Consider the following 21,008-nt stretch of genomic DNA (forward strand, 5'->3'; position numbering starts at 1 on the left):
CCACTTTCTCCACATCGATGCTACAATTTCTTACATTACTAATCACAATAGTTCCATAGTACAATATCAGTAAGTGCACTCTAGCCCAGACTCTATTCCTCCATCCTGTGGACCCTGGGATGTTTATGTTCACTCCACTTCTATATCAGGAGGGTTCTTAGATTCCACATATATGATGGATGCAATTCTCCTGTTTGCAGTTGCAGACACTCTTATAAGTGCCTACTTACCACGGTAAGTCCAATAAACCAGAGGGTAGGCTTTGCAAGTCTGAATAATTTTCTTATGTTAAGCAATCATTCATCCTGGAATAAATACCACATGCTCATGAAGGATAATTCTTTTCATCATCTGTTGAATTTGATAAGCTAGCTTTTTTTGAGGGTTTTTGCATCTATATTCAAATGGGAAATTGTCCCTTGGTTTTCTTTACTTGTGAGATCTTAAAGTAGCTTTGGGTTCACAATAACTTTAGCCTTTAGAATAAATTATGAAGAGATCCCAATTTAGAAGAGTTTGTGAAGTATTGGAAGTAATTCGTCTTTGTTTGTTTGTTTTTTTATTTATTTTATTATTGATTCTGTAAAAATATTACATTAAAAAAATATATGAGGACCCATTCAACCCCCCCACCCTCACCCCACCACTCACCCCCCCCCAGCAACACTCATTCCCATCATCATGACACATCCATTTGCATTTGGTAAATACATCTCTGGGCACCTCTGCACCTCATGGTCAATGGTCCACATCATTGCCCATATCCCCCATTACATCCAGTGGGCCCTGTGAGGATTTACAATGTCCGGTGATTGCCCCTGAAGCACCATCCAGGGCAGCTCCAAGTCTCAAAGACGCCTCCGCATCTCGTCTCTTCCCGCGATTCCCCATACCCATTAGCCACCATGTCCACTTTTCCCACTCCAATGCCACCTTTTCTCTGTGGACATTGGATTGGTTGTGTCCATTGCACCTCTATGTCAAGAGGAGGCTCAGATTCCACATGGATACTGGATGCAATCCTCCCAATTTCAGTTGTAGGCACTCTAGGCTCCATGGTGTGGTGCTTGTCCTTCTTCAACTCCATCTTACCTGAGTGAGATGAGTCCAATAAATCAGATTGTAGGTGCTGGAGTCTGTTGAGGCTCAGGACCTGGCTATCACATTTTTAATCCAGAGATTCAGATCCCCTAAATATATCTTAAACCCCAACACCAAATACAAATCCAGCACAGTAGCATGAAAGTCTTATGAAGAGAGATCCCATCTGAGTCCAGATTCATCACGCATAAATACCAGCTCCAAAGAAGGGCCATCTGACATGGCAGTTAACCCCATCTGCCATGACAATAGCACCCATGGATCTCTTTAGCCCTCAAAGGAACCAATACTTGGGGTTTTATCTACTTTATCTGTCTCTTAGACTCTGCTCAGTTGTGCATAAGGGCAATCCTTTGGACAGCCTCCAGACTCTTTTTTTTTAGAGACTTGTAGCCATATAAATTCATTTCTCCTTTCCATTTCCCCCTTACATTAGGTCAAACAGCATTTTAAAGACATGTTATTTTATGTAGACAGGGATATTCTGCTGATCTGCATTGAACTTTCCTTTCCAGGTCATTTTCCAGTTGCATCATCAGTTGGTAGCTGATAGGGATCCCTCGGTGCCAGAGAGGCTCATCCCCGGGTGTCATGTCCCACACTGGGGTGAAGGCATTGCATTTACATGCTGAGTTTGGCTTCGAGACTGGCCACATTTGAGTAACATGAAGGCTTTCAGGAGGAAATTCCCTGGCACAATGCTGCTCTAGGCCTTGTTCTTATTTCAAGCATATCAGCTCACAAGCATAGTCATTAGGGTCAGGGGCTCACTGTTGGACACTCATTCCTTCCCGGTCCTTGTTGCTGCACCTGGGAGACTGTTGCTGCTCCCGTAGGGACCATGAGAGAGCACCACTGGCCAGGAACCCAGTACCCCCCCCCCAGCTGTAGTTTTTAATTGTTGCCATTATGAGTATATCCAAACATTACCATGCACCCTGGACATATGTCCTGTATAGCTCCCTGTCAGCCATATATCATCTGTCAATAGTATCCTATACCAGTATTCCTCCATTGCCATCATTGAACCACTCTGTGATCCAGAACTTCCTGAAAATTGAAGCCCAATATAATGTCAGGATCCCTTAGTAGCAAAATGGCATATAGTGATGGGTTTAAAGGTTAGATATAGAATACGTGTTGACTTGGAAAAAATTCTACATCCTATCTTTTTCTTCCCCCCCCCCCCCCAATTATTGAACTTCTCTTAACAAGAGCCCTAGACCACAGCAATTCATATATATAATATACAGCACTCCCACACATCCATCACAAAACCTTATCCCTTCCACAGTGATACTCTTACACCCTATTCATATCATATTTACTTAAATTGATGTACAGAGTCTGAGACAATAGCTTTCAAACAAGGTGACATCTGTGCTTACATTGTGGTGCATACTTTAGGATACACAGTTTTCTAATTTTTTAGTTATCCTATGTTTTACATTATGGTTTACATTATCAGTCTGTTGTTTCCTATATGTTATGGTGTAATATTACATGTTTTATATCCATCCTTGTGTACTCTCGCGAAACTCCTCTCTTACCCGCCATTTACCTTGGTTCCACACATTTAACATCCATTTTCCCATCCACCTTGGTGCCCATGGTGACAGCCAACCTCCGTTTCCCAAGAAGCCATGTCCAGAGATAGTTGGAATAGTGTTCAGGGCCTAACTTGCTCAACTGTCCCAATGCCCTGGGAGCCACCCTTTCTCTCGAGAGATACAGTTCCCTCTATTTGATGCCATTAGTCCTCCCTAGGATGTGGGATTTCTATGTATATGATGTTTTTTACTTCTTGTTCCTGAGTTCAGATATATGGTTGCCAAATATTTTCTCACTACTTGGGTCTCTACCCAATGGTGCCACCCACTCTGGCAAAATGAGCATTCAGACATTCCCCAGGAGCCCGTCCCACATTGGACCATCCCCTCCGAGCATTCTAAATAGGTAACCCTCTTAATTATATTTTGGTATGATTTTCTCACCATTTTACTCTCCACCAACACCTGACACTCTCCTATGTTCGTATGCTACCCCTCTCTCCCCCCACTTTTGGGCAATATTACCCATCCGCCCATCCCCAGCCACCCTCAAACCCGCAAAGCCCCTCCAAAAGGCAACCCCTTGCCCCCATTTTATCTCTTCTTTGTGTTCATACTTACCACCAGCTCGTCATAAATTCCACCCCTGCAGACGTCGGCTCACTTCCTTCCTCCACCCCCGATTTCCTGTAAGCCTATCGTTCAGTCTCTTGCTCTCTGAGGCAGCTTGCTTATTTCATATCATTGAGGTCATGTAGTATTTGTCCTTCAATTCTGGGTTGCTTCACTCAACATAAGGTTCTCAAGATTCATCCATGTTATCACGTGTGTTTGTAGTGTATTTGTTCTTATAGCCGAGTAGTATTCCATTGTGTGTGTATACCACATTTTATTGATCCACTCATCTGTTGATGGGCATTTGGGTTGATTCCAACTTTTGGCAATAGTGAACAATGCTGCTATGAACATTGGTGTACATATATCGGTTTGTGTCCTTGTTTTCAGTTCTGCTGGGAATATCCCCAGCAGTGGTATTGCTGGGTCATATGGCAAATCTATGGCTAGTTTTTTGAGAAACAGCCATACTGTCCTCCAGAATGGTTGGCTCCTTCTTCATTCCCACCAGCAGTGGATGAGTGTTCTCCTTTATTCACGTCCTCTCCAGCATTTGTATTCTTCTTTTTTTTTCATAGCTGCCAATCTTATGGGTGTAAGATGATATCTCATTGTAGTTTTGATTTGTATTTCCTTGATAGCTAGAAATTTGGAGCATTTTTCATGTGCTTTTTAGCCATTTGTATTTCTCCTTTGGAGAAGTGTCTGTTTAAATCTTTTTCCCATTTTTTAAATGGGTTGTTTATATTTTTATTTTCAAGATATAGGAGTTCTTTATATATGTAAGTTATAAGTTTCTTATCAGATATATGGTTGCCAAATATTTTCTCCCACTGTGTGGGCTCCCTTTTTACTTTCTTGACAAACTCCTTTGAGGTGCAGAAGGCTTTAATTTTGAGGAAGTCCCATTTATCTCTTAGTTCTTTTGCTGCTCGTGCTTTTGGTGTGATATTCATGAATCCATTTCCTATTACAAGGTCCTGTAGATGTTTCCCTACACTGCTTTCTAAGGTTTTTATCGTCTTGGCTCTCATATTTAGGTCTTTGATCCATCTTGAGTTGATCTTTGTATAAGGTGTGAGACGGTAATCCTCTTTCATTCTTCTACATATGGATATCCAGTTCTCCAGACACCATTTGTTGAATAGGCCACCCTCTCCCAGTTGAGAGGGTTTGGTGGCTTTATCGAATATTATGTGGCTATATATGTGAGGTTCTATATCAGTGCTTTCAATTCCATTCCATTGGTCTGTGTGTCTGTCCTTATGCCAATACCATGCTGTTTTCACGACCATAGCTTTGTAGTATGTTTTGAAGTCAGGTAGTGTGATTCCTCCAATTTCGTTTTTCTTTTTCAGTATGTCTTTGGCTATTCGGGGCCTCTTTCCTTTCCAAATAAATTTCGTAGTTAGTTTTTCTAGTTCCTTAAAGAAGGCTCTGTTGATTTTTATTGGGATTGCATTGAATGTGTAGATCAGTTTTGGTAGGATAGACATCTTAATAATATTCAGTCTTCCTATCCATGAACAAGAAATATTCTTCCATTTACTTAGGTCTTCTTTGATTTCCTTGAAAAGTCTTGTATAGTTCTTGGTGTATAAGTTTTTTACCTCTTTAGTTTAATTTATTCCTAAGTATTAGATTTTTTTTACTTACTATTGTGAATGGTATTTGTTTCTTGATTTCCTCCTGATCTTGCTCATAATTGGTGTACAGAAATGCTACTGATTTTTGCGCATTGATCTTATGACCTGCGACTTTACTAAACTCATTTATGAGTTCTAGAAGCTTTGTTGTAGATCTCTCAGGATTTTCTATGTATAGTTTCATGTCATCCGCACATAATGAAATTTTGACTTCTTCCTTTCCAATTTGAATGCCTTTTATATCTGGTTCTTGCCTCAGTGTTCGACCAAGTACTTCTAAGGCAATGTTAAATAGGAGTGGAGACAATGGGCATCCTTCCTTGTCTTGTTCCTGAGTTTAGAGGGAAGGATTTTAGGATTTCTCCATTGTAAACAATGTTGGCTGTGGGTTTTTCATATATACTCTTTATCATGTTCAAAAAATTTCCTTGTATTCCGATCTTTTGAAGTGTTTTTATCAAGAAAGGATGCTGTATTTAGTCAAATGCTTTCTCTGCATCTATAAATATAATCACATGATTTTTTTCCTTCAGTCTGTTTATATGGTGTATTACATTGATTGATTTTCTTATGTTGAACCATCCTTGCATACCTGGAATAAATCCCACTTGGTCGTGGTGTATAATTCATTTAATGTGTTATTGAATACGATTAGCAAGTATTTTGTTAAGTATTTTTGCATCTAAGTTCATTAGAGAAATCGGTCTGTAATTTTCCTTTATTGTGGTGTATTTGTTTGGCTTTTGTTCTAGGGTAATTTTGGCATCATAGAAGGAGTTCGACAATGTTCCTTCTGTTTCGATTTTTTTAAATAGTTTCAGCAGGATTGGTGTTAGTTCTTTCTGGAATGTTTTGTAGAATTCACCTGTGAAGCCCTATGGCCCTGGGCTCTGCTTAGTTGGGAGATTTTTAATGACTGAATCTATCTCTCTGCTTGTGATTGGTTTGTTAAGATCATCAATTTCTTCTTTCGTCAATATGGGTTGCTTATGTGTTTCTAGGAATTTGTCCATTTCCTCTAAATTGTCATTTTTGTTGGAATATAGTTTTTCAAAGTATCCTCTTATGATAGTCCTTATTTCTGTGGGGTCAGTGGTGATATCGTCTTTCTCATTTCTTATTTTGTGTATTTGCATCTTCTCTCTTTTTTTTCTTTTTTAGTCTCTCTAAAGGTTTGTCAATTTGGTTGATCTTCTCAAAAAACCAGCTCTTGGTCTTGTTTATCTTTTCAAGTGCTTTCTTATTTTCTCTTTCATTTAGTTCTGCTCTTATCTTTGTTATTTCCCTCCTTCTTCTTCCTGTTGGTTTACTTTGTTGTTTTGCTAATTCCTTCAAATGTGCAGTTAGTTCTTCAATTTTTGCTCTTTCTTCTTTTTTGACATATGAGTTTATGGCTAAAATTTACCTCTCAGTACTGCTTTTGCTGCATCCCATAAATTTTGTTATGCTGTGTTATCATTATCATTTGTTTCAAGGTAGTCAATGATTTCTTTTCAGACTTCCTCTTTCACCCATTGTTTTTCTAAGAGTGTGCTGTTTAATTTCCAAATCATGGTGTGAAATCTTGGCCTCTGTCCCTTGCAAATTTCCAGCTTGACTCCACTGTGGTCAGAGATAATGTTTTGTATGATTTCAATCTTTCTGAATTCATTCAGCCTTTCTTTGTGGCCTAGCATATGGTCTATCTTTGAGAATGATCCATGTGCACTTGAGAAAAATGTATATCCTGCTGTGTTTGGGTGTAATGATCTATATATGTCTCTTAGATCCAGCTCCTCTAATATACTGTTCAAATGTTTTGTTTCTTTAGTGCTTCTCTTTTGAAATGTTCTGTCCAGAGTTGTAAGTGGTGTATTAAAATCCCCCACTATAATTGTAGATGCATCTATTGTTTCACTTAGTTTTTCCAGCGTTTGCCTCACGTATTTAGAGGCGCCCTTGTTAGGGTCATAAATATTTATTATTGTTCGATCTTCTTGACAGATTTTCCCTTTCACTAAAATGTAGTATCCTTCTTTGTCTCTCACAATTGTTTCACATTTAAAGTCTATTTTGTCTGATATTAATATAGCTACTTCTGCCTTCTTTTGGTTATTGTTTTCTTGTATGATTGTTTTCCAGCCATTCACTTTCAACCTCCATGAGTCTTTGGGTCTAAGATGTGTCTCTTGTAGACAGCATACGGATGGGTCATATTTCCTTATCCAATGTCGCAGTCTGAATCTTTTGATAGGTGAGTTTAATCCATTGACATTCAGTGTTATTACTCTCAAGGAATTATTTGTGTTAGCCATATTTTGATTGTATTTGTGTTTGTCATATTTTGTATTTTTTCCCCCTATTTTTGTCTTTTTTTTGTTGCTCTTATACTCTCCTCCAACTCTGCCTGTCCTGTTTTTTCCATTCTTCCTGCAGAACTCCCTTTAGAATTTCTTGAAGGGGAGGTTTCTTGTTGATATACGCTTTCAGTTTCTGTTTATCTGCGAATATTTTGAATTCTCCATCATGTTTGAATGCTAGTTTAGCTGGATAGAGTATTCTTGGTTGGAAATTTTTTCCTTTAGTACCTTGACTATATCATACCACTGCCTTCTTTCCTCCATGGTTTCAGATGAGAAATCAGCACTTAATGTTATGGAGCTTCCCTTGTATGTGATGGTTTTCTTTTCTCTTGCTGCTTTTAGGATTTTCTCTTTGTCTTGAGCATTGGATAATTTGACAAGTATATGTCTTGGGGTGGGCCTGTTGGGGTTTATGACTAGTGGAGTGCGCTGTGCTTCTTGGTCATGTACATCTGTCTCTTTCAGTAGATTTGGGAAGTTTTCAGCCATTATTTCCTGCAACACTCCTTCTGACCCCTTTCCGTTCTCTTCTCCTTCTGGAATGCTTATAATACGTATGTTTGAGCGTTTTGCATTGTCATTCAGGTCTCTGAGTCCTAGCTGGATTTTTTCTATCTTTTTATTGACTCCTTCCATTGTCTGATTTCTGATGTACTGTCTTCCACGTCACTAATTCTCTGCTCTGCCTCTTCTAGTCTGCTGATATTGGCTGCAAGTGTATTTTTGATTTTTTGAACTGTGGTGTTCATTCCCATCATATCTGTTATCTTTTTGCATATGTCTGCAATTTCCCCTCCAAGTGTTGTCTTCATTTTGTTAACCTCTTTCATTACATCATCAAATTTGTCAGTCATAAATGTTCTGAGATCTTTCATTGCTTGTGCGAAGTTCTGTTCCCCTTCCTGATTTTTAGTTTGTTGATTGGATTCAGCCATGTTTTCCTGATTACTGGTTTGATTTGTAGTTTTTTGTTGCTGTCTGGTCATCATTTTATCTTGATGGGTTTATTCAGTTCCTTAGCTTCTTTGTCTACTCTTGGAGATTAGTTAGCTGTTGTTTTTGTGTAAGTGTTATATCTTCTCTTTGTCACTTTTTTCTTCTTATTCTAATTTCTTGTTGCTGGTTAAGTTCACTTTAGAGGAAAGTGTTAATGCCAGGGAAAGGCAATTGTGTAAGCAAGGAAAACGTGTAAAGTAGTATTGGTGATATATGTTAACAAAGCAAGAATATGAGATCTGGGAGGGTGGAGGTTAGATTCGTGTAAATTGTGTAGAGTTATAGCAGTAGGCAGAGTACCTATTATGAGGTAGATGACTGAATATGGGAGGAATATGGTATGTGCTAAAAGGCCATTGTTTTCGTGAGAGAGGGAAAGAGAAAAGAAAGGTAATAGTTTTAAGAGTGGATAACAGACAGAACACAAAACAGAGGTATTAGAAATTAAGAGTTAGACACTTTGTGGATCAAAGAAAGGGAGGTGGGAGGTGGAATATAGCAGAGACAGTAGATGATGGCGGATATCAAGATATAGGGGAAAGGGGATAGTGTTGGTAGCCTAAGTCAGTTCACACAGAAATGAGGCAGTGGAGGATGTGAAAACCCAGCAAATGTGAGGTGTTCCCTGCAGCACTTATTGCATAATTGAGTTAAAATGAAATATGTAGAAAAAAAAAATTTATAAACCATAAATAACTGAGTAAAAAAAAGACTTTACAGGATACGCTGGGAGAATAGACTAGGGGATAATGCAATAGTAGCAATCAGGACATTAAAAAAAATAAAAAAAATAAGGTAAAATGAAAATAAAAACAAAACAAAATGAAACAATAAAGAAAAAATGCAAACGTTGAAGGCTAGGGCATTCAGGGATCTCAGATGGACCTCAGGGCATGGTAGATTCAGGGGTGGAAAGTCTGAGTTATTGAAGACTCAAGAGGTGTGAGTCTCAGGTATGGGCCACCAGAATTTAGGGGATTCAGACCTGGCAACGTCAAATCTGGTCAACAGGAAGCCTAGGAGCCCTGCAGTGTAACACAGCCCTCAGGGAACCCCGCAGCTGGGTGTCAGCCCTAAAGGAGAAGTCAGATCCGCAAACTCTATATTATGTCTGAACCCTGCAATTCACTTACTCAGTAGGGTTTTTTTAGTAGGTAAATCGACAATTCAGGTTTTGGACAGCTCCCACCCTGTGATTCCAAAAAATGGCCAGTTGAGGGTGCCTCTACACCGCAGTGAATTTACTGAAGCAGATCCGAAGCCCGCCGTGGGTTGGGTTCCGGTTGGAAATGCCGAAAATGGATTCCAAAACCGGAATTCCCAAGCTTCATGAAATATTCCCCTATCGACTTCCAGACATGTCCCCCTCCCTCACCGCACCCTGAAACTACATCCCAATTACTAAGAATCTAATTTTGTTGCATATCGGCAGCTGGGCCTGGGGGGTGGGGCTCCAGGCAGAAGCGCTATTATTTGTGTCCGCAATCAAAAACTCCCCTGCTTCACAAAACACCGTCTGTCTCCCCAAATTGATTTGCAAAGGCGTCCGTTTCCTCAACCTCCCAACAGCCCACCCAGGATTCGTGAATTCCCTAGCACCACAGAGCCGCCAAAAGCGCAGCCGGAGTGCCTATACCATGGTTCCCCCGCCCCCCCCAAAGAGTGAGCAACCTGTCAGCCCGGTCTCACCTCTGGGCAATAGAAGCCAAATTATATCTTATAGACCAATCCTCTCCATTACCTTTCCACCAAATCGATGTCCAGACACTTCCTGCCCTGCAAAAATCCTGAAAAAGCCTGGCCTCGGAGAATCTCCAGCGGCGCCCAGCCTCCTTTTCCCATGAGAGACCGCAAGTCAAGTTCACTCAGCCACCATCTTGGCCACTCTCTCTTCTTTGAATATTTGATAGAATTCATCTTTGAAGCTGGCTGATCCTGGACTTTTCTTTTATGGAATGTTTTTACTTACTGATGCAATCCCTTAACTTGTTATAAGTCTGTGGAGACCTATTTCTTCTTGAGTATGTTTACATAAGTTGTATGTTGATAGGAAGTTGTACATTTCTTTTTCTAGATTATTCCCATACCATTTTCTAAGCTTTCACTTATAATCCTTTAATATCTGCAATTTCTAGCAATGTCCTCAGTTTCAATTTAGATTTTATTAATTTGCCTCTTCCCTTTTTCTTTTTCAATGTATCTAACACTTTGAAATTTTATTGATCTCTCCCAAGAACCAACTTTTTATTTTATTTGATCTCTCAATTGTTTTTCCATTTCATGTGTCTCCACTCAAGTATTTCTTATTTCCTTCCATCTACAAGCTTTAGGTTCTGTATTCCCTTCTTTTCATAGTTCCCCCAGATCTGTAGAAGACTAATGACTGTTCTTTTCTATTTTTAAATGTAGACACTGATAGCTATAAATTTCCTTTCAACTTTTAAATCCACCCCTAGAATGACCTAACATAAGGAATTCATCACCTGAAAAATAAATAATAGTAAGGATCTTGATGGGTAGAGGAGTTCATATGCCAGCTGCAGTTCTAGTGAACTGTCAACACTGAAGTCCTTGAGATTCTATATTAGTGAAGTGGGTTCATAAAGGGTTGAAGTCCAAACTTTTCCTATGTAAAATCTCTGAAAAGTACATTTCACTGTGGGAATGACTCAAAATCAGGGTCTGATCATGTGGGATGATAAATTAAAAAATAAGATGAATTCAAACTTTGCCAAAGCACATGAAGTGAGTACTAAATAATAGGCAGATCACATATTTTATCAAGATTAGACACTAGCTCACAGCAATTATTAATCTCAAAATGCCACTCTGGTTTTCAAGTCAAAGGAATGGATGTCTCTGGAGTCAGGTGATGAAGGGGGTATTGGCCTTTTTCTAGTTCACAGAGAACACAGTAGGTTATATAAAAACTCTGGTATTATTTCATAATATCAGGGAAAACTAATGGTTGGCAGTGGACAAAATTAACACATGGCTCTGCTAAATCAATTTTAATGAAACATATCCATAAAACATAAAATCCCTCTAAAATTTACAATGGACTTTGGTATAATTACAGAGTTGTGCATTCATCACTTCAATCAATTTTAGTGATTTTTAGTTTCTCCAAAAAGAAAAATATCTATAAACAACTACAAAAAAACACACAAAAGAATCAAGCAAAAGGACACACAAAAAGCCTACCCCTTGGTAGTCACCTCTCAATCATGTTATCCATCTCCTGCCATACATAATTGCTATTCTATTTCTGTCACTAGATTTTATTTGAATTTTCATTTTGTTTAGACCAAATGTAACAATAGGTAGTAATTTATGCCTACATTCTTTCACTTATCATTAATTATTATTAATATAAAATATATTATTATACTTTACAGTCCATAGGTTTTTTATTCTGTTTTTCCCCAAATCATCCTGATACAAACATCTCAGAACATCAACATATATTTTTTACATTTCATAGGAAACATCCTTATATATGCACTACTAGCAATATTAATTTTTCACAAGAAGGTTCTCTATGCTACCAAGTTCTAAGTTTTATATTTTCTTCAATTGAGATAATTGACCTTGGAATTCCCTTTCAAACACTACTTTACTCATATACCAGGGCTGCTAATTACAAACACTATGATGTGCTTTCATCATTTTTATGCATTTCCAAATGTTAACAAATACACTTTTACCAAGTCTGCACATATTAAAACTCACCTTTCAAATATATAAACTCATTCTATTTTCTAATGACTTATATTCTATTTTTTAACTCCATGAATTTGCTCTTTAGGCTCAGTTCATAATATCAAACTCATACAGTGTTTCAGTTTTTGTGTCTAACTTGCTTTACTCTGCATTATGTTCCCTTGGTTCCTCTAGGTTGTCATATGCTTCAGGATTTCTTTCTTTTCAGAGTTGAATAATATTCCATCAAGTGTATATACCACAATATTTTTATGAGTTGCTTACCATAATTGTGAATAATGATGCTATGAACACAGCAGTGCAGATATATGTTCATATCCTAGCTCTCAGTTCCTCTGGGTATAAACCTGTGTGGAGCCACCCGGAGCTACGTGCATTTGCGGTCTCCAGCAACCTGGCGGTTTTCATAAGCACGCCTACTCCACCCCTGTGCTTCCGCCTTCTTCTTCCCCTTTCCCCAGTTTCTCGGGCAAAAAGTGTCACACCTGCGCAACAAGATGTAGAAGCCATGACCAGCATTGAAGACTCGCAACCTATAGCAAGTGGTGTAACAGCATTTTATTGCCTTATATGGAAGAGCCGCTTCATCAGCCTATCACCCCCTGCTAATACCCTCCCCTTAGTATATATTCTGATGCTCTGCCCTCAATAAATGGAGACTTGATCAGAATCCTGTCTTGTCTCCATTTCTCTCACCTCTTGTCCCCCAATTCCCACTCCCTCTTTCAGGTGCCAGATCGTTTGACCTGCAGGCCGGGTCATTAACCTAGTAATGGCAATGTCAGGTCACATGGCAGATCTATATCTGACCTCCTTAAAAACTTGCAAGTGGAATTACAGAGCAGCTGTGCCATGCTACAGTTCCATCAATAGTGAATAAGCATTCTTATCTCTCCAAATTCTCTCCAACACTGGTGGAATCCTTTTTTTTTTAAATCAAGACTTTCTATTAAGTGTGAAATGACATCTTGTTGTAGTTTTGATTAGCATTTCAAAAAAACTAGTGATACTGAACATTTTCTCATGTTTTATCACTATTGGATCTCTTCTTTAGAAAACTGTCCATTTAAGTCATTTGCCGCCTTTTTAAAATTTGTGTCCATTTATCTTTTTATTGTTGAGCTGTCAGACGTTTTTATATGTCATGGATATTAAAGCCTTGTCATAAGTGTGGCTTCCAAATATTTTCTCACATTAAGCAGGCTGACTTTTGACCTCCCTCACAAAGTCCTTCAGGTGCAAACATGTTTAGTTTTGAGGAAGACTCATTTATTTATATTTTCTCTCATTGCTCAGCTTGGGGAGAAAGGGTTAAGAGAACGTCACATACCTAAAGACTTGAACATGTTTCCCTATATTATCTTCAGGAAATTTCCTGAACTTTATATTTAGATATTGGATCATTCATTTTGAGTTGATTCTTGTGTGGGCAGTGACTTAGGGTTCCTGTTTCATTATTTTGGTTAGTAATAGTCATTTCTTCCATGACCATTTGCTGGAGAACCTGTTCTCTCTTGGTAACATGAACTTGGTAGGATTATCAAAAATCAGTTGAACATAAAGCAGGGAGCCTATTTCTGAATGATCAATTCTATTCCAGTGATCATTTTTTCTGTCTTTATGCCAATGCCATGCTGTTCTGACCCCTGTAGCCTTGTGATGCAATTCATCATCAAGAAGCATGAGCCCTCCTACTTCATTCTTCTGTTTTAGGAAGTCCCTGGCTCTTCGGGGCCACTGTTCCTTCTAAATAAATTTGGTAATTGACTTTTATATTTATTTAAAGTATGCTGTTGGAATTTTTTAATATGATTATGTTGAAACTATAAATCAGTTTTGGTAGAATTGATATCTTCATGGTATTTATCCTCTAATCCATGAACAAATAACATACTACTAATTGCTAAGGTCTTCTTTGATTTCTTTTCACATTGCCTTTTTTTAGATTTATTTATTTTTATTTATTTCTCTCTCCTTTCTTTCCATTGTCTGCTCTCTGTGCTCATTAACTATGTGCTCTTCTGTGTCTGCTTGCATTTTTGCCAGGCAGCACCAGGAATCTGTGTCTCTTTCTGTTGTATCATTTTGCTGTGTCTGCTCTCCATCTGCGTGGTGCCACTCGTGGGGGGTAGGGGGCAGCCCTTTTATCACGTGGGGCTGTTCTCCTTGTGAAGTGCACTCTTTGCATATGGGGCTCTCATACATGGCACAGTACTCCTTACCCACAGCAGCGTTCACAAGGGCCAGCTTACCACATGGAACAGGAGACCCTGGGTATCAAACCCTGGACCCTCCATATGGTAGGTGGACACTCTATCAGTTGAGCAATGTCTGATTCCCTCACATTGCCTTTTATGACAATGAAATGAGGACTATTATTGTAGGAAGCACCAAGAGAATTTTCCAGAAAACTTCCTGCCTATCAAAAAATTGTTACACAGCAAAACTGCATCTCTGGAATAAAAATGTGATTAGTGATATTATCAGGGTTTGAATAATCAGGTATTAGTATAGCCTAACCTAACATTTGCTGAATGTGAGGAGAAGGCACATGTGGCTTATGCAATATGAATTGTTGCAAACATAATCAGATACTAAGTCACGTTCCGTATGTGATCTCTTTCTGGAACCAACTAACAGAAATTCTAGCAACAATTGTAAAGACTTTGATATAACAGATTTTTTCAACAAATTCATATAGTAAATGACCTATAGCTTTCATCTGGCTGATATTGCAGTTTGTATTCATTTCTCCAACAAGAACTATAATTCTAAATGTATCAATTACCTGTAGTAAATATTTTACTGCTGAAATTTAAGGCTGAAGATTTCCACTCCAATACTGTATTAGGGAATAAAACTGAAAATTCAAATTATTCAAAAGAAATTACATAAAAAGAGGTGTTTTGATGGACAAAAATTAAAGGGAAATAATTCTGGAAATTAGATCTGTAGCAGATTATCTTTCTATGCACGAATAAAAGTATCTAGATTTATCTCTCTCAGTATTTGATTTCTGTTAATCATGAGAAAATTTCTAATTTGGAGGCAAATGATCCTTTTATAAAGAGAACTTGTCTCAGCAGGAGAGATTGTTTAAGGTCTGCTTTATATCCTTGTTTCTAAGACTGTAGATTAAGGGATTCAGCATGGGAGTGTTCACACAATATGTCAGTGAGGGTATTGTACTTGCCCTTGAGTTTTGGGTAGCAGCAGAACTAAGATACACTCCAAAACATGTATCATAAAATAAGGTGACTACTGAGAAATGAGACCCACAAGTAGAAAATACTTTATTCTGGCCCCCAAATGATGAAATTCTCAAAAGGAAAGACAGAACTTTAGAGTAAGAGAAAAGGATCCTTATGAGTTGGATAGCACCAAGAAATCCAGCTGCAAAATACCTCACTTGGTCATTGCGGAAACGGTCAAAATAAGCTCATTGGAATACTTGATTAAGTTCACAGAAAAAGTGGGGGATTTCCAAATCTTCAGAAAAAAACAATCTTAAAACTATTAATCAATGGAAAAGAGAGTCCAGAACTCTGAATAATAGGCATGCCAGCAGCAGGAAGTCACAGAGACAGCGGTTCATGGTGACTGTGTAGTGCAGGGGGTGACAGATAAAAATACATCTGGTGGAGGTAGTTTTTATAAGCCATGATTTTTCTTTCTCTCTTGATATTCAGCAGCATTTTGGGGACAGTAAAGGAGGTGATGATATCTGTAAAAAACAGGTGAGACAGGAAGAAATATGTGGACACGTGGAGGTGGGAGTCTGAGATGGTGTCCAAGATGACGAGCAGGTTCTCCATGAAGGTGACCAGGTACATGGGCAGGAGGCGATGCACTTCAGTGTCTTCTGAGAGGTCTGGGAAGATAAATTCTGAAGCATTTGTTTGGCCTTCTGGCGCCACGTAGCTAATGAAACGGCTGGAAAAGGGACCAAAGCAATGCAAATTTAGCCACAATCAGTGGTCTCCAAATTATCATAAATGCTCTGATTTTTAAACACATTTTGCTAATAATTTCTTCTGATAGCTAGTAGGAAGATTAGATAGATAGATAGATAGATAGATAGATAGATAGATAGATAGATAGATAGATAGATAGATGGCTAGATAGAGAGATAGAAGTATATTGGGAAAAATTAGTAGAGTATTGCTCAAAACTAAAAGTGAAATATCATGCATGACACTTTGTTAATTAGCAATATTTTACTGGTCAGCAATTTTCATATTTCAGAAGGCATAATGAGAACTAAAGTAGTGGGCATATTTGGGGAATGTCTCTAACAGATAAGAACAAATGCGTTCGGGGAATATTGTGCTCCTCCCTGGGAAGGTTGGCCATATCTTGGGGATGAAGCATAAACCTTGGAATGTGCTCCCTGGGAGTGTTGTGTTCTTCCCTGAGGAGACTGGCCACTTCCTTGGGAATTGATGGAGTACTTTCAAGTTGGTATCCATATTATCCAGTTCATTAATTATGACCTCAGTAAAGGAGTTAATCTCTGATGGAGCAGGTTGAAGTCCCACCCAGGGAGAGCATGCTCTGCACAGGTGTTATTTCCAATCAAGACATTGGCATTGGCTGCTGCTTCTGGCCTTCCTAGCTGTGAGCTGGATGGTGGTGAGTTTGCACATACAACTATTCTATTTTTATGTCATTTTGTGACTCTGATCAATATTGCTTTAATCATCCAAAAGATTATATAATTCTTGTTTCTCACACTAATTATCAGTAAAGTCTTTTTAAGCTAGATATGTTTGTTTGTTTATTTACTTATTTATGTATTTATTTATACTGCATCCAATTGGGAATTTGGCCAGAGGTGGGCTAGGTATGTCAATGTGTCCCCCAGTTTGGTGAGCTTAGGAATGTTTGTATGCATATCGTGAGGGACTGGGATATTGCAGTTAAACCCTTGTTTATAGAAAATCCTTCACTTATTTTGTATACTTTCAATGAACAAAGATTCACTATCTAGATCTAGCCATATATATTTACATTTCATCCAAACAGGACTCTGGTCACAAGTGGGCCAAGTATGTCATTGTGTCTCCCAGTTTGGTGAGCTTATAACTATATGTATGTATGTCATAAAGAATTATGATGTAGCAGTTGCACCCCTATTTGTAGACAATCCTTTCCTCATTTTATATTCTTCCAATTATTAATAAAATGTTAATAAAATAAATATATGTCTTTGTATTGCTTTCATATTATTGAGTTATTATATCAAAGAGTTAATATATCAAGGTGTTAGCAAAGCTCTTCCTCTGTCACATCAGTTCCCTTCTATTTTGGCTCTCATTGAGCTTGAGGTCTGTTCTCCTCCTAGGATTTGATCTTAACCTGGTTTCCAGGTACTGGGTGAGGGAAGGTTACACATAGACCACCTTAAAGGACAAAGCTGAAGTGCGTCCTAGCAACCTCATTTGCTGTTTCTGTTGTAGTAGGAAAAAACACTTAGTTTTGTAGGTCTGCCATTGCTCCCCAGGGTATGGAGTGGGCAGGTTTAGGAATAAGAGCTAAGAAGGAGACCTGGGTTAAACATGTCTTTCACCTGGTGTGGGGTGAAGACTGTGAGAGGTCACCCCTGAATTAATTTGGTGGTCTTAGTAATTAAAGGATTTTTCCCCCTACTGCTCTCAGGCAAGGTGGCTATTCCTCTATCTTACAAGCATGTTTATTAACTACTTAGAAAATGAAGATTACTAGAACATTTAACATGTTCAATTTCCCCTTGCATATTATTTAGAATAGACAAAATACTATCATAATCATCAAGTATATAAGTACAATACTTAATATTATTTAATGCACAACAGAATGCCTAAGTTTCTCTTTGAGTTGCAATTTTTTATTTTTTATTTTTTAATTACTTATTTTTTAATTCATTTTTAATATAATATTAAAAAATATGACATCCCAATATACCCCACAACCCCCTCACCCCACTATTCCCCCCATAGCAACATTCTCCTCCGTCATCATGAAACATTCTTTGCATTTGGTGAATACGTATCTGAGCATCGCTGCACCTCATGGTCAATGGTCCACATCATCGCCCACACTCTCCCACATTCCATCCAGTGGGCCATGGGAGGATCTACAATGTCCGGTAATTGTCCCTTCAGCACCACCCAGCACAACTCCAAGTCACGAAAATGCTTCCACATATCATCTCTTCCTCGCATTCCCCACACCCAGCAACCACCATGGCCACTTTTTCCACACCAATGTCACATTTTCTTCAATTACTAACCACAATATTTCATGAATAGAATATCAGTAAGTCCACTCTAATGCATATTCTGTTCTTCCATCCTGTGGATCTTGGATTGGTTGTGTCCATTCCACATCTATGTCAAGAGGGGGCTTAGATTCCACATGGATGCTGTTTGCAATCCTCCTGCTTTAAGTTGTAGGTATTCTTGGCTCCATGGTATGGTGGTTGACATTCTTCAACTCCATGTTAGCTAAGTGGGGTAAGTTCAATAAACCAGAGTGTAGGAGCTGATGTCTGTTGAGGTCCAGGGCCCGGCTATCATATGGTCAGTACAGAGATTCAGATCCCCTGAGTATATGTCAAACCCCAGCACCAACTACAATTCTGGTAAAGAAACAGGAAAGGCTTGTGAAAAGAGATCACATCTGAGGCCAGCTCCATCACACAGAAACACCAACTCCAAAGAAGGGCCAACTGACATGGCAATGAACTCCATCTGCCATGACCATAAATCCTGTGGGTCTCTGTAGCCCTCAGAAGAACCAATAACTGGGGTTGTATCTACTTTATCTGTCTCTGGGACTCTGCTCCGGAGTGCATAAGGGCAACCCCTCTGTTAACCTCCTGAATTTTTTTAGGGACTCATAGCCACATAAACTCATTTGTCCTTCCATTTCCCCCTTGATTTAGGTCAAAAAGCATTTTTAACTCCTGTTATTATATGTAGATAGAGATATTCTCCTGGTCCAAATAAAAATTGAACCTTTTATTCAAGGTCGTTTTCTAGTTATGTCATCAGCTGGTACTTGGTAGTGATCCCTCGGTGCAGGGAGGCTCATCCCTGGGAGTCATGTCCCAAGCTGGGGGAAAGGCAATGCATTACATGCTGAGTTTCGCTTCGAGACTGGCCACATTTGAGCAAAACAGAGGCTCTCAGGAGGGAACTCTTAGGCACATTGCTACTCTAGGCCTTGTTCTTATTTCAGGTGCGGTGCACAGGCTCACAAGCATAGCCATTAGTATCAGGGGCTCATTGTTGGACCTTCATTCTTTTTTGGTCCTTGCCATTGCACTTGGGGGATTATTGTTGTTCCTTTAGGGACTGTGATAGAGCTCCCCTGGTTAGGATCTCAGAACTCCCTCGGGTGTTGTTTTTAATTGTTTCCACTATGAAAATTTCCAAACATTTTTATGTACCCTGGATATATGTCCTGTAGAACTCCCTGCCAACCATGTGTCCCCTGTCAATAACATCCCCCACATATATTCCTCCACTGCCATTGTTGAACCTCTCTGTGATCCAAAACTTCCTGAAAGGTGAAGCCCAATATATTGCCAGGTTCCCTTAATATTAAAATGGAATATAGCGATGAGTTTAAAGGTTAGATATAGAATACATATTAATTTGGAAAAATTCTACATCCTTTTTTTCTTTCTTTCTTCTAATTATTAATCTTATCTTCACAAGAGTCTTAAATCACAGTAATTCATGTATACAATATACAGTACTCCCACATATCCAACATAAAACCTTTTCCCTTCCACAGCAATAATCTTTTAACATATTCATACCATATTTACTGAAACTGATGTACAGATATTGAGACAATAGCTTTCAAACAAGGTAACATTTGTTTACATTGTGGTTTATATTTTAGACTATATAATTTTCTAAATTTTTAGTTATGTTTTACATTATGATTTACATTTTAGCTTATCAGCCCCTATATATTTTTGGTGTAATTTTACATGTCTTATATCCATCCTTGCATACTCTTGTGAAACACTTCCTTTTGCCGTCACAGTTACATTGGTTCCATCTATTCAATACCTATTTCCCCCTCCCTTTAGGGCCCACAGTGACAGTTAATGTTCATTTCTTGAAGAGCCATGTTCAGAGATACTTGGACCAGTGTTGAGGGTTTGACATGCTCAAGTGCCTGAATGCGCTGGGAGCCACCATTTCTCTTGAGATATACAGTTCCCTCTATTTGATGGCCTCAGTCCTCCCCAAGATGTGGGTATACCTTTACTCTCATTATATGGTCTCTACCCGTGATATAACCAACTCTGGCAAAATGAGCATTCACATATTCCCTAGGGGTCTGTCCTGAGTCAGATTAACTCCTTTAAGTATCTTAACAGGCAACTTTCCTTATTATATTTTTGAAAAGGTTTTCTCAGCATTATACTCTCAACCAAATACCTGACAATCTCTGTTTGTATGTTGCCCCACCCTCCCCCTAATTTCTTGGGCAATATTACCCATCCTCCCATCCCTAGTCCCCTCAAGCCTGCAGAGCCCCAATTAAAGGTGACCCTATTCACCCATTTTATCCCTTCCTTGTATGCATACTTACATCCAGCTTATCATAGATTTCACCCTTGTAAATGTCGCCTTACATTCTTCCTCTACCCACCCCCCCCAGATTTACTGTAAGCCTATCATCCAGTCTCTAGTCTCTGATGCAGCTTGGTTTACTTATTTCATATCATTGAGGTCATGTAGTATTTGTCCTTCAATGCCTGGGTTGCTTCACTCAAAATAAGGTTCTCAAGATTCATCCATGTTATCATGTGTGTTTGTATTGTATTTGTTCTTAAAGCTGAGTAGTATTCCATTGTATGTATATACTGCATTTTATTGATCCATTCATCTGCTGTTGGGCATTTGGGTTAATTCCAACTTTTGGCCATAGTGAATAGTGCTGCTATGAACATTGTTGTGCACATATCAGTTTGTGTCCTTGTTTTCAGTTCTGCTGGGTATATACCCAGCAGTGGAATTGCTGGGTCATAT

At 38.7% G+C, this 21,008-nt stretch overlaps 1 pseudogene; it reads left to right on the top strand.

Annotated features, from left to right (window-relative positions):
• Window positions 1–175: 175 nt before the first annotated feature.
• LOC131272966 (vomeronasal type-2 receptor 116-like) overlaps window positions 176–21,008 on the top strand; it is a 64,397-nt pseudogene continuing 43,564 nt past the window's right edge.

The sequence above is a fragment of the Dasypus novemcinctus genome, chromosome 30 (genome assembly GCF_030445035.2).
Source record: "Dasypus novemcinctus isolate mDasNov1 chromosome 30, mDasNov1.1.hap2, whole genome shotgun sequence".
NCBI classification, from domain to species: domain Eukaryota; kingdom Metazoa; phylum Chordata; class Mammalia; order Cingulata; family Dasypodidae; genus Dasypus; species Dasypus novemcinctus.